Below are 14269 nucleotides of genomic sequence, written 5' to 3'. Positions count from 1 at the left end.
TTTTATCCTGTACAGATGCATAGAAATTACACGGAGACGTTTGATGAGATGCTCAACATGGGCTGTCCAGGTCATGGTGGCGTTAAAATGAATGCCCAGATATTTGACTGTTTCGGAGAAGGGTAAAGGAACACACTGGCAACTAAAGCAAACATTATCATGCAGAATAACAGATTCATTTATTATAACTTTTTTATGTGGTTTTCTGAAACAAACCAAAGTTGTTTTTTGCTTATTTATGTAAATCTGATTAGCTGAAAACCAGTCGCACACTTGTTTAACATCCGACTGTAGCAGCTCTGCAGCCCTAATGTATGACTCGTGCGAAACAAGCAACGCAGTGTCATCGGCGTATTGGTAGAGTAATAAATTCAGACCTAGATTTGCTAAATCATTGACATAAATATTAAACAGGAAAGGTCCTAAAACGGAACCTTGTGGCACGCCATATAGAATTGGTTTGAAATGGCTGAAGTCATCTTTGAATCTCACAACCTGAGCACGATTGAAGAGGTAGCTATTGAAAAAAAGCTGATAAGGCCCGCGAAATCCAATTCTGTCTAGTTTCTGTAACAAAATCCCGTGGTCAACAGTGTCAAAAGCTTTGGATAAGTCTAAAAATATTCCAAGGACAACGTCGTTTTTATCTATATGCAAGTTAATGTGATCGCAGCAATATTCAAGAAGATCTACAGTGCTCATATTACGCCTGAATCCATACTGTGTGTTATTGATTATAGAAAATCGGTCACAGAACGACACCATATTTCGATATACAATTTTCTTCATTAAAACAGTAATACTCGGCAATATTGAGATCGGTCGATAGTTTCTTTCATCAGATTTTTTCCCCGTTTTATGGATTGGTCGTATTACCGATATTTTCATTCCTTGCGGTATATCTCCTGTTGAAAAGCAACCATTGAGAATATGCAAAAGCACGCTTTTTAGCTTGTTATAATTATTCTTTAGATCACGTAATCTGATCTTATCATATCCTGGAGGTTTGTTCAATGGAAGGACCTTAATAGTATCCCATAACTCAGTGTCAACCAGTGCAGGTAAGAAAGCAGAGTTTGGAATGCTTGGACCTATATACGGTGTAAACGGAGCCTGGGGCTGCGATTTTAATTTCTTCACGGATGTAGCGAACTGCTCACTGAATGAGTTCGCTGTTGATCGACTGTTTTCGCTACCAAAGATACGAGTTAGTTCATCATCTAGATTTCTGCTCTTTGTTTTCCCCATCATGTCATGAAGAAGTCCCCACGTCTTTTTCATATTACCGCGATATTTTACAAATTCAGCCGAGAAAAACCGCCGCTTCTCTAATCTCAATTTTGATGTAAGTTTATTCCTAAGTGCACGATACTGCTTTCGTAACTCAACGTCAGAAGGATTAGACTTACACAGTTGCCATAGCTTACTTTTTTCAAACGATAATGCTATGACATCATTTGTTATCCATTTCTTTTCGGGGTTTCTAATTTTTTGTTTCACTCGTCGCATGGAACGAGAGTAAATCTCATTGAATTGTTTAACAAGTAAGTCGTATGCTTCAGTATGATCACGCATTGTTAGGCTTTCCCAGTCAAAGATCTGGATCAAGTCGTCTACGTGTCGGTCCTCAAGAATGGTTATTGTACGCAGAGGTGGCTTCGGCGTTTCAGGTTCATTACTAGTCATACAAAGAGCCTGGAAATAATGATCAGCTACTTTTTCTCGTACCACTGCAGCCATTGCATCTAATGTTGGACATCTTGTAGCAATGTGATCAATACAAGACTGTGTAAGCAAGGCACCAGCAAATTCCTCCCGAGTGTAACTGCGAATAACATTGTCAATGCTATACCCTGCTAGTAAATCAAGATAATCCTCCAGACCACTTTTCTTTGGTTGCATAATGTTAATGTTAAGATTAAGATAACACAAGAACGCGTGCACAAACAGTGTATCTGCAGAGAACTAAGCACATTGATTGCTCGGGGAGAAATTTCTCTTTGTGGCAAGCCCCATTGCACGCTTCAAGGATATCTCTTTGGGCCACGAATGAAATCCATAATCAAACAAGCATTGAAGATAAAACTTTTTTGCTGAAAGAATGACGGAAATTAAGAAGGCACGAATGAGCAAACGATGCAAATTTTTGTTTCACGGCTTCAATTCTGGCATTCTAATCTGGCGCTGATGCAGGCGTGAACACGACATTTCAGCCCTGCAGTTATTGATTTTTATATTATGACAGTCTTGGCCAAAAGTCTTCACGCTAGAGGGGCTCTTTCAGAGCCTTGTGGCAGGGCTTTTATGATAGCCTAGAAGTTAAGAATTCCTAGAAGATTAACTAGATGGTCCTCCTAACTCGGAAATTTGACAGCCTCAGCTGCTCATTAAGTGTCCCTCTATGTTGCTAAAAGCCCAACCTTTAGGCTTGAAGACCTTAACTTCAAGGTAATAGCAAAACAGGGCCGACCAGTCATCTCTGAGTCATTCAGCTTTTATTATAATGCTTTGACGGGCAAAACCGTCGAAATGGCGGTGACAAATTCAGGTCAGAAAAGTTCACTCTGGATCGCAAAAACAGAAGCCCATACCTGGAAGCAAAAAGCAATTGTTGTTTTCTGTCACCTAACGTTTCTTTTAATATTTTCTAACAAGTGCAAAGGAGACACAATGTCAGGTGACTGCCTGTTTGTTATTTTCGAAGAACAAAAATGGGCTCCGGTTACCGCAACCATAGTAACCAAGGCTTGAAGTCCTAAAGTTCAAATGATGACATATGGTGATGTCTACCGGTGATCTTAGTTATGTTTCACCGACGACACCTCCAGGTATGCCTACAACGTTTATAGTTAGATGTGCTTGAGTGAGGCTTGTGTGTTCAACTTGATATGGGAGTTATAAAGTTACGTAGTAACTATCTTCCCGATCAGAACAGGCGACCGTTTAAGTAATGCGGAAACTTAATAGTACCAATGTTCCAAGGGTGAATGAGGCATACTGAGAAGTGACACTGAATACAAGCTCAGTTCTCATTGATATGTCTGGAATTAAAACTTCATTTGCTGCCACATTTGCGATATGTCTTTTATGTATTACTGACGGCGTGCTTTAAAACTCCGGGTTCATGTCCTACGGGTGCACTTTGCAAAGTTCGGTACTGAAAATAAAAGCTTTCCCTCGCTATCTCTCTCTAACGTCCTGTGTCAGCAATTATGCTCTGGAAAAGGATGTTGCGGAGGACCTCAAATAAATTTTTACTACGTGAAAGACTTCATTGAGAACCGACATCGCTCGGCAGAGGGTCTTTTTTCTTGCATTTCGCCTCGATTGAAATACAGCTGACAAAGCAAAATTTGATCCCGAGGCCTAGGGCTCATAAGAAGAACATCTTAGGAACAGCGCCCCCTGCGAAGGGAAGCTGCCGGAGCGCTTTCTGTGGAACCCTACAAAAGATTTTAAGAACTTTTTTACCACTTTTAGAGCATTGACCTAACAAAGAAACGGTTCCTTGTGTCACGTGCCACACACACCTCCACATTACTTGATACAGCAGGTTCCCCAATTTGTGTAAAGCGTAAGAGCAATGACGTTCACTACGTCTGCCATTGCTTATGACTGCGAACTAACCTAAATTTGTAAGTTCTGCTCAGATATTAAACAAAAAAATCTGAAGGCTAAGAAAAGTTGTACTCATTCGAGTAGCAACACCAGCTGTCGCAAACTGAACCCAGTTTGTAATGTATTGATTTTTTCAGCCATATCGTGCATTGCCTGCTACATACGCACCCAGAAAGCGGGTATAAAATTGTCCTAATGGAAGATGCTAAGTGTTTTTACGCGTAGAAGAGAAACTTAGCGCAATCCAAGGCCGTGTATCTTTTTTTTTAGTGCGCTAGCAGAAAGATCTCCACTCATCGATTTCGCCTTTGTCTGTCTGGCCGGTGGGTCACCCTATTACCTAGCTGGGCCACCCAGGCGGCCCTGTAGATGGCGGGTGTACCACCTAAATCTGTGAAATTCTGACATCATCAAATCCTGCTCACAGGAATGTGAGCAAAGTGCCCACCAGGGCAGATGGTAGTTAATTAATAGTCAGCCATGAGAGTTTTTGAAGCACACCGGTGGTAGAACCTGCCGGTGCAGGGCAGTGACGCATTGGTTAACCACTGCGCCTTTTCGTCAGGAGTGGTATGAGGGCTCCCAGCGATAAATTAAAGTAAAAATTACAAATTTCATAAGAACGCGCATTTATCCATTAATGCTATCGCGTCTTACCATTAAAACGGAGATTAAGTACCGCCCCCCGTCTTAGTGTGCTAGCGCTAAGGCCCCCACTCCAATTTCTTCGATTTTTGCCTGAAGCCTGTATGAGCTTGAAAACCAAGCCTTCAACCGAGACTAATACCGAAGTGAAAAACCGAAGTGCTACTTCACCTAATTCGCATTTGTTCGAACCACTCTAAATCTTCCGTCATTTTTGCCCTTTGGCTAGACTCTACCGTGAACGTCGAGAAACCAAATTTGTTAAAAAAAATTGTCGACGAACTTTTTTAAACATTTCAGCCCAGAAAGGATTCGTTGTTCTTTTGCCTAAATTGTAGCACAGAGTAAGCTCGTTTTCCGATATTCTCCTTTCAAAGTTTTTTTGATTTCCATCAAGTACACAAGCAAGGTGGTACCAGTCGACGTGAAAATCCTGCCTAGTGTGATCCTGCTTTTGCGTCGGGCGTTTTCTTCATTTCGATAGGCGGAAGCGAAATGAAAACAGTTATCAGCTTCAACAGGGCCTCGATTCCGTTGCCATAGGAACAGCCTCATTGCGCCTGGAGGAGTTTCTCGCCTATCGTATACGCAGTCTATGCCCAATTACGTGGATCGAGCTGAAAGGTTGGGACTGACTATTTCGGAAGTTCTGGCAGAATACTACCAAATGAAATTGTGTATGAATACGACTCACTCTTAGTTCCAGCTATAAGCATGCCTTGCTTATAGCATTGAATAAAAGGATCATTATTATTTTCAGGCAATTAGACGGCCGGCGGTGACAATTATCACCTCACTTTGCATTCTCTGGCCCCATAATCAATAAGCTGTATTACACGTACTTTCCAGCGGCTAGTTTTAAGAAATCCTTAAAACTTAATTTGATCACACTCTACAACACACCAACGCCGTTTGACGGACGTTGCCCGTGCGAATGTTTACCTGGCTCCAGTAAAAGTACCGAGGGAACGAGAACAATTCCGTTTTATTTCACATCGCTGTCATGCTCTTTTATTTGCTGGGTTACATGTCGAGTTTTCAGATCACAGGATGTACGAGCTACTGCTCCAACACGTGAATGCAATACGCCCGAGGCATCGCCTATCTTTTTTTTTCAATTTCTAACGCAGTCTTCAGTCAAGAAGAAAAATAAATCAAGTCCTCACTCTATCTTTCTAACTTTCTTTGATTCGATAACGTTTCTTTCTAGAGCATTGATGTCTTTTATTTGATTTTTATTTGCTACAAGCATTATTTGTAACAGGGAGGAACAGAAAACTTGCCTCTAGGCAAAGTTAAGCGAGCCTACCTTCGCTGTCAGGCGACTGATCCCAACACCGACGCCCTCGACGATCGAGCCGCTTTCCCGGGACTCGACTGTTTTGCCCGCAGAGGGTTACAACGTAAAGCGACCACTTCCTCTTTTCATCACCTCCCTCGTTACGTTCTCCAAATGACCGCATCATAAAAAGGCTCGTTGCCAGGGCAACGCAACCTCTGCGGATGCAACACCTGCGCTGGCCTTTGCCATTCCCATTTCTACGCCTCTTGAAGCCGCCGCGTTGCAGCAGTTTACGGTGCACACGTACCTTTTTTTCTTTCCGCACTTTGGACGCTGTAAGCCCGTGACAGCTTGCAGCAAGGGTCTTCGAGCTTGTGCGTGGCACAGGTGGGAAAACGTTGAGCCCTTGGTTTTCAGCGTACTCTCATGTGGTCGGAACCAAGCCACGTTCTCGAACTTGAAATTTCAGTCGAGTCATTTTCTGTTCTTTGCTATACTCTTTTTTTTTTCTTTCCAGCTTTCAAGTCCTTTATTTACTACTTGTTTCTGCTTTTCTTAGAGGCGTGTTAGACGTTTTCGTGTTATTGATTTTCGGGGAAGCATACGGGCTTTTCTAACACCTTTCTCAATCACGATCGAGCGATCCTTGTTTTCTTACCATGCACTTTTGACGTTTTTGCGCAGGTTTTCATCCTCTCGCTCAGTCCTTCTTTTTCAGTTTACTTTACTTTCCCTCTTTCTATCCTTTCTTTCCTTGCTCCCTCCGCTAATTGCCAAGCCAGAATAACCCGCTGGTTATAACCGCCCCACATTTCTATTTCTTTCCTTTCATGTGTTTAATTAACATGAGTCCTGCTTCTAGCCCCTAGCTTCCTAGCTCTTTTTCTTTTACATCCCCTCATCCCTCTCCCTCAGTGCAGGGCAGCAAAGAGGAAGAGACTTCTGGTTAATCTTCCTGTCTTACCCTTTTCTCTATCGCTGCCAATAACACGAGAAGAAAACCGATGAAACTGTAAAGTTATGCCCAATTTACAGGAAAAGTGATGTCGCTTGGTCGACAGACTGCCACGCAATGGCGATGTCACTGCTTGTTTTGAATGACTGCTTTGAGTGCCTTCCACCTCCCTCTATGTGTTACTTTACCATTTATTGTTCAAGCAACGCGCTTTGATGCCCAAGTGGTCATTATACTTACTGCGCTACTTCGAGCAAAGAATCTTTCGACCTGAAAGAATAAAACTTGAGATCTCTGTGGCCCATATGGAACACAGGATCTCCGCTTTGAGGTCTCGCCTCTCATCACATTTTCAATATCACTCTTAGAAACAAAAAAAAATGATGTCACTGCCCTCGAGCCGGCCAAGCTGCAGGAAGGTATGAATAAAGTAGATTCAGAGAATCACATTTCAAGAAGGGCATGGAGCAAGAAATATTTGTCAGCAGGTTTTTAACCTGGCTAAGCGCGCCCTGAACACCAGTGTTATCAAAGTATCTTGGCCATTAAATTTTCGACAAAAAAAAACACCCGCTCTTTGGAGCGCAGTCACAAAAAAAAAAAGAAATATTAGGGGTGACATCTAGAGCCGTCCATAAAGTGCACTCGAGACAAATCATAATGACCAAAGCCATTAAAGCGCTGGTGTACCAGACTTTTTAAAATTTTCTGCCTTCCGCCGTTCCATTCTTCTCTTTCTTCTCCGAAGTGAGATGAAAAGAATAAAGAAACACGAAATTATTTTCGTTGAAAACACTGAAATGAACAAGGAAACACATAAACAAATGACGTACTACTCGTCTATGACTACAGAAGCGGGCGCAGGGTAAAAATGAAAAAACGAAGGCAATAAACTCGTCATGTATACGAGGAAAAACGGAAAATTCCCACCGTCTCTACCATGAAGAGGAAATGAAAGAAATCGGAGTTGAAGCAAGGTTATCTAAGGCAGGGTCAAAGTTTCCTGCCTGTGGTGAAGCTCAGATTTCTCTGCGCGGTTGTCCAACAAAATAATTTTCTGCGCCTTCATGCAGGGCTACGGTTTTCGGTTGGTGGTGCACTCCAACTTCTTGTTTGAAATCGAATATTGGGGGATAAAAATTTGTATTCTACAGCATTGACAAGTTCTCCGCCAATCACGCACTCTTTTCTGCAATCCGGAGTACAATGCCATCAAAATGAGAAATTCACCGCCAACCAAGAACTTGGCTTGGCTTCAGCTGAGCATAAAAAATTTTGTAGCGAAAGCTACACTGGGGCTACCAGTCTAGCATTTCGCGGTAGCTGGGAGGAACCAGTTTTGCGCATGCGCCGTTACCATGGCAACCGGAGAGGAGCAGCAGGCGCAACGCACACTTCGCCGTCTTCGAGGAGGAGCGCCCGCTCCACCGTCGGAACGAAGCGCGCCGCGCGCTTCCTCACCGCCTCGCCGCACACCGCTTTCACCCGAACCGCGCGTCGCATGCGCAGCATTGCGTACAAAAGGCGAAGGCGTAATGGGCGGCTCTATCACAACGTTTTATATGAATGCAGAGAAGGAGAGTCCAGTTACTGCTAAATGGCGGTATAGACAAGAGAAGATTAACTCTTCCGATCCGGAGTTTGTCGCCTGGCACTTGGCTACTCAACAGAGAAAGAATGCGCGTCAGAAGGCGAAAGAGCAGCGGAGACGCCCGAACAGAGAGAGGAATGCCTTGCCAAATGGAGGTGCCAGACTGCCGAGCGTAAAATACGGCGCATAGCTGCCGAGATGGAGCCCAATCTCTCTCATTCCTAAAAATACAGTGACCACAACAAGCTCAGCCAGGGAAACGTACTTACTAGCCGAGCTAAGCCACTGCTAATTTTTTTTTGTTCAGTCAGTGATTCAGGCACCTGTGGTATCACGTTATTACTGTTACAAGGTCGTCACTTTAGAGCTTTCGGGTCAAAGTGATGCGCTGCAAATAATGCCGAATGTTGGGATAAGACTAAACACGCTGCCAGCTTGTAACGATTACACATATTTTAAATCATTCTTAACAAATATATACGATCTTAAATTTATGGTCCAAGCAGTTTCGGTCAAGCCAAGGGTTGGAGCACTCTACATGTACCTGTGCGATATTAGACAATAAATATTATAATATTAGAAAAAACAACAGTAAGGTGGTTAGATCATCGATGGCTCAATGGTTGCTGGAAGTGTCATGATTGGTAATTTGTACCAGACCGACATACATGAAATTTCTTACTTGAAGTTAAATTTAGATCAAAACAACATAACCCAGAATATAAAACTACCGCAAATGTAGTTACAGCTTAGTTCACAAGTTAGCCAACATAGCACAGCATTTTTAGAGGAAGAAAAGTCCAATAGCCGCGCGTTGAGTTGAGTTATTTGTTAATAATTTATTTTCTGAAACAGCAGCCTGAAAATATGAGCAGAGTTGATGGCCACCATGAACCGCAGCGAACGAAAACACAACCTCGAAAGGTAAAAATCATCACGCAGACACACGCAGGATGACTACCTGAAATTGTTTTTCTAATCCCTCAAAATCTTGGAAACGAACCAACACCGGTGTGTGGAAGGCAGCTGCAGGAAAATTTCGCACTCCTCTATCTTCCGCCATGGCGAGGTAGCTATAGGTGTTCTATTTTTCCATGATCGCACTGTCCCACACTTAATTCTTGAGAACAACAATACACTTCACAGAGTCGCCACCACTATTTACACAGTACAGCTGCGTTATTCATATACGCTGCCAAGGCACGCCGTGCCCGCACCTCTGTTTTATACTCACCTGTGCACTTTCACTACAACAAAAGCTAACCTCAAGCAAAGACAGGTCCTGTGTCCATAGCGACAACCTAACTTGCTCTCACGCCACGTACAGACGGTGGCCTGGAAAGCACGAATGATATCACTCATGTCGAAAAAGTTTCTGCAGCAGTTTCTAGCCGTGGCATGGCCTATTATGTCAATCCGTGCTGTTCGCAGTCACACAGCAAGGCAGACAACATGCATTTTCGGGCGTTATACTGCAGTCCAACCGGCAGCGTGGCGCATAGTACTTCTTCGGCCTTCGTTGTCACGGTGCCACGCAGCATTTCACACACTACACGGAATCAAGTGAGGAAATTCCGCCTCATTTTGTCACGATGCCAGCGCGACACATCGCTGCCAATAGCGGGGGCATTCCCAGCTAACCCCGACACGGCCGCTAGCGCCGCGGCGCGGCCACTGCTGGCAGCGCACAACGCTCTCTCAGAACGTTACGAAGAAACTTCATTACCAGAAAGCTATTGAAAGACTTTGGTAAGTTCAACAACTTATGGAAAATTCCCCTAGCAAAGCTTTGTGCACAACGTTTTTTTTTTTTTTAATCAATCGTGAGAGTAAAAGCTCAAGAGCGTGGATGCCAACCTTTAGAGGCGTTCTGGCAAGTGTCGCTGTAAGTAACAACCTTGACTCTGCAAACCTAACATATTTTGGCTGCTTTTCAGAATTACATTTTCTCCGCAAGGGTCACTACTTGATGAGGCCTAGTTTATCAGACAAATCTTGTTTAGAACAATAATTCTGCAGTAAACAAGAGCTTCTACATCGTTCGCCGCGTTCGTGCTTTAACGAGTTTCAACAAGAACTCTGAAGCTCTTCAAATCGGGGGCGCTGAAGGCTGTAAACGAGACGTCCAGTTGTGTTTATAACCAAACAGGCCATAATTTTTTTCTTTTCACTGTGTCGAAACCATAGGCTGGGTGAGTCGTAGGAAGAGAAATTCGACTTTGTCCTGCCGCACATCATGAAAGAAATCTCTGTCGCATCAAAAATTATCCTTCTGTACACTCTTCGTATTGCTGATTTTATATAGGACTATGGTAGCTGCGCAGTTCCTATATATATCTTCGAATATTTTGACGTAGGGCTTATCTACAGCTGTAGTTAATGCCATAGCAAGCATACCGTGACTTTGCAGACAATTTAGGTACAAGATGACCGATAGATCATCTTGACAAACAAGATCTCGCTGGCAGCCTGTCATAACTATCATTGCTACTTTCTGAAAGTACATTTTTGATAACAGTGGCATGCCGTTTATGTGCATTCCTTCCAAAATCGAGGGTATGTATTACGACATCAGATTAGTAGTCAGAAATGTCTAACATATTACTAGACTTTTAGTATACACAGGAAATAACTGTGTTTTTTTTCTGCACTTTGGAGCTATTACTACTGACCGCCATGTCACATGGCTCTTTAAGCTAAAAAGTAAATGCCAGACGGTACGCCTTTGGGTATCGTTAGTGTAAAATGAGCGAGCATCGGCGGCCCAAACAATATTTAATAACCATTTTTAAGAAGTATCTCTGCCACGTCATTTAACGCTCATATCCTTTTTCTCGGCGAAGAAAACTAAGCCGCTAAGAAGATCACTGTTTTCATCTGACTCTATCACATTTTTATCATCTGTCGCATTGAATGGTCGATTCTGATTACAACAAAGGCCTGTTGTTCCTTCAAAATGCAATAAATGGAGAAAAAAGCAACAAAGACCGCCAAGAAAAATAACCGTGTAATCTCATCCCGACCCTCACATGACTGACTTGCAACATAGCAAAACAAAAACGCCAGTAAAGCTAATATTGCGTTTTCTGCCATTCTTCTCCTTCTTTCCGTGCTGCTGCAGCAGTAGCAGATAGGCGTCTACAAAGACTTTGGTTATACACTGAACATTGGTGTTTTTAGGAGTGACGTGCAGAACCACGTCAGTGTACGTCACGATGACGTCATGTCCCCCTAGTTACGGGTTTATCCTCTACGTCCAAGCTATTTCTGCTATTATCTATCTTCTCCAGAAAGCTGCTAAACCTTCCACTTTAGTTTTGTTATGAACACTTGATCTATAATCAGCTGTCAGTAATGAACAGTTGCCTAAAAAATATACCTCTTTATCTAGGCTCACAAAAGGTTTCGAAATACATGCGATAGGCCACTTTTTTTTACCAAGTCTGCCTCTACCAACTCTCTACAAATTTGATCGGTATGGGTGAAGATGTCCCTGTCGTGTCTAAATGAGGAAGAACCGTTTGCAGTCTCTGCAGTGTCAAGAAAGTTTGGAAGGCATCGATCCTTTCAAGAACCTGCGGTGTTCTGCCGGCCGTTGATTAATATACCGTCCAGTTAGGCCACGTATTTACCGCGCTGTCATCCTCATGTTCCAGCTTATTGCGCACAGCGCTACACACCCTGTCCAGCTTATTTCTTGCAGTGAAGGTGGCTTGTACCCCGTATCTTGCTTCCAACTTTTTTTTTCCCCAAGTGTGATATAGCATACGTAAATAATGCCTGGGTTTCTTTTGAGTGCGCCATCACCATTTTTTCATTCAAGAACTGCGCTTTTTACCGTCATTGTGAGGATTTTTTTTGCAAAACGAGTGAGAGTCTTCTCCGGAAAAACAGCTTCCCTTGTGTTAAGTCCTTGGCTCTCGTCCTTGTTTTCTTGCTGCTAAAATCCAAAATCCAAAAAAATCAAAAATCCAAAATCACTTACAAATAGCTGAACGAGCCACACTTAAGTGCCCACATTTGTGGGGGTCGCCAGGGCAGAAAGCCTTGATTTCATCTGTGCCTCCATCTTCAGGAGAGGCGCCCAACAGGACTTTCTGAACTATATTAAAGGTCTGGGACTGGACTTTAAGCCCAAAATAGGCAATAAGACTAACCACACTCCTCTCTCTCGATATAACTCTAATTTAAATACAGTCGTATTTCCTGTTATATGAATTGGACTCTTATTTTATTTAAATAAAAATCATATTCATTGCAGAGAGAAAGGACATCGAAAGGAGTTTTTATTATCGTGCGACTGCAACAAAAACGCGGATTAAAACTAGGACTCCATAAGTATTGAGAGTAAGCACGGCTATGCCATCTAAACTTGTTTGCAAATGCACGAACCCACTAATAGGGCTGTGTCGCGTGTGCCTTCCCAGCCATGAACTAAATTTTTCTTCGCCCAAGATAGCCTTACTCACCTTCTCACTTTCGAGGCACTGTAAGAAAAAACGTGCGGCCATGGGGCAGGATAACTAACAGACTTCGTCGGTGCCTTCAATGCATACTTCATCTTCGGGTTCTCAAAAAAAATCAAAGCTGATATGGCATAAATGTTAATTTTTGTATGCCCAAGAGCGTCATCATAATGACATAGAAAGCTTAGAGCCTTGAATCGCAAGGAAACAAAAAAACGTTAGACAGCGATTGCGGCTAAACCTCTTTTTCTTCCGGCCTATGTAAGGACGAAAAATACCACGGAAGCAAAGTCGTGCCATTATACCCTCCTTCCGAACAGGGAAGCCAAGCCACGTTGAGCGAAACGGAACATTATCAGCACCCTTCAAATAATTACTCAATGCTACAGGGAAAAAGGATTACTCAAGACAAAAACAAGATGACTTAATAAGGCAGTAGCGTTGAAAAAGTAGATCCCTCCTGGAGTTTGACTGTGTTTCCGAAATTCACTTTTTTCTGTTTCATTTTGACTTTGGCACAAGAACCCACAGAAGCTATTTCCCTAAAATTGCCTTTCTCATCTTGTATCTTACGTAGCAAGTAGAATTTCTGCTGGTGCTAGAATTCCAAAGACAACGCGGAATAGACCCCGGCCCGGGCCTCGCGAAGCATATCTAATAAGCTCTTTTAGTAAGAGCGGCTATCTCGCATTTCAGCGTTACTGCGGCGGTGCACCTTCTACAGGGGTCAGCCTAGCCTTGGGCAATTGCGAAATCAACTATGGAAATAAAACCCAATGCCATTTGGCTTCTGTGCGTTCTTGTGTCCTATTCTTGTTCAAATAACGATGCCACAAACTTTTATCCAGAATTAATATATTTTGCATCTCTATGGTGGTGCAACTGATGACTGATTTACGCTAGGTTAACCCCACCGGTATAAAACGCTCTCAACTCAACTAATGCTAAGAAAGCCTCACTTCACCTGGATTTTACAAAATGCGCAAATTGCTAGACTGGCAGCAGTGGAAGATGTCATGGACACAGCCTGGATGTCGAAAGTTCAAGAACTCGATGTGGAAAAGAGCTGGTCATGAGGCACCCATAGGAAAGCGGTGTAGCAGCAAGCTTGAATTTCTTATTCAAAAGAGAGGTTTTTGCGGCACTATGTCACGACGTGATTCACGTATATATTTGCCTGTTACTGTCCTCATGTTCTCTTGCTCTGCCTTTTGATTTTTTAACTCTCGTAACTAGGTCTCGCGCACCTCCCAAGCTACCCTCGTAGCTTTTAGTTCGAAGCCCATTTTCTGTATCTCATGAGAAAAATGAACAATTAATTGAATCGCAGAAGTTTATTAACAAACTTTACTATACACATAACATCTCCAGTCGTTCATTGCGGGATGTATTGCACGATCTGCAGTTATTTGAATAAGAAAAGAGAAAACGAACAAAAAGAATGGCGTAAAAAAAATACTTGACAATGCTTTCAATCAGTTCTATTTAAGAGATTCAGCATTCATCCGTTATTTTAATTCTGTTTCGTTGTTTAGACTAAGTATTAGCAACAAAAAGTTCGAAAGTGTTAGCCAGGCCTCAGAAAAGTATGCCAAGCAAAGTACTATTTTCTTCGTTGTAACGTAAATCCTATCTGGAATGGATTAGGCATTTGCATCGACACAAACACGTGCATGCACACTTGGGGACAAAAGTTTGCGGGACGCGAGTTC

The sequence above is a fragment of the Amblyomma americanum genome, chromosome 4 (assembly GCF_052857255.1).
Source record: "Amblyomma americanum isolate KBUSLIRL-KWMA chromosome 4, ASM5285725v1, whole genome shotgun sequence".
Classification (NCBI taxonomy): domain Eukaryota; kingdom Metazoa; phylum Arthropoda; class Arachnida; order Ixodida; family Ixodidae; genus Amblyomma; species Amblyomma americanum.
The sequence above is the reverse complement of the archived record's forward strand: the minus strand, read 5'-3'. Positions refer to the sequence as shown.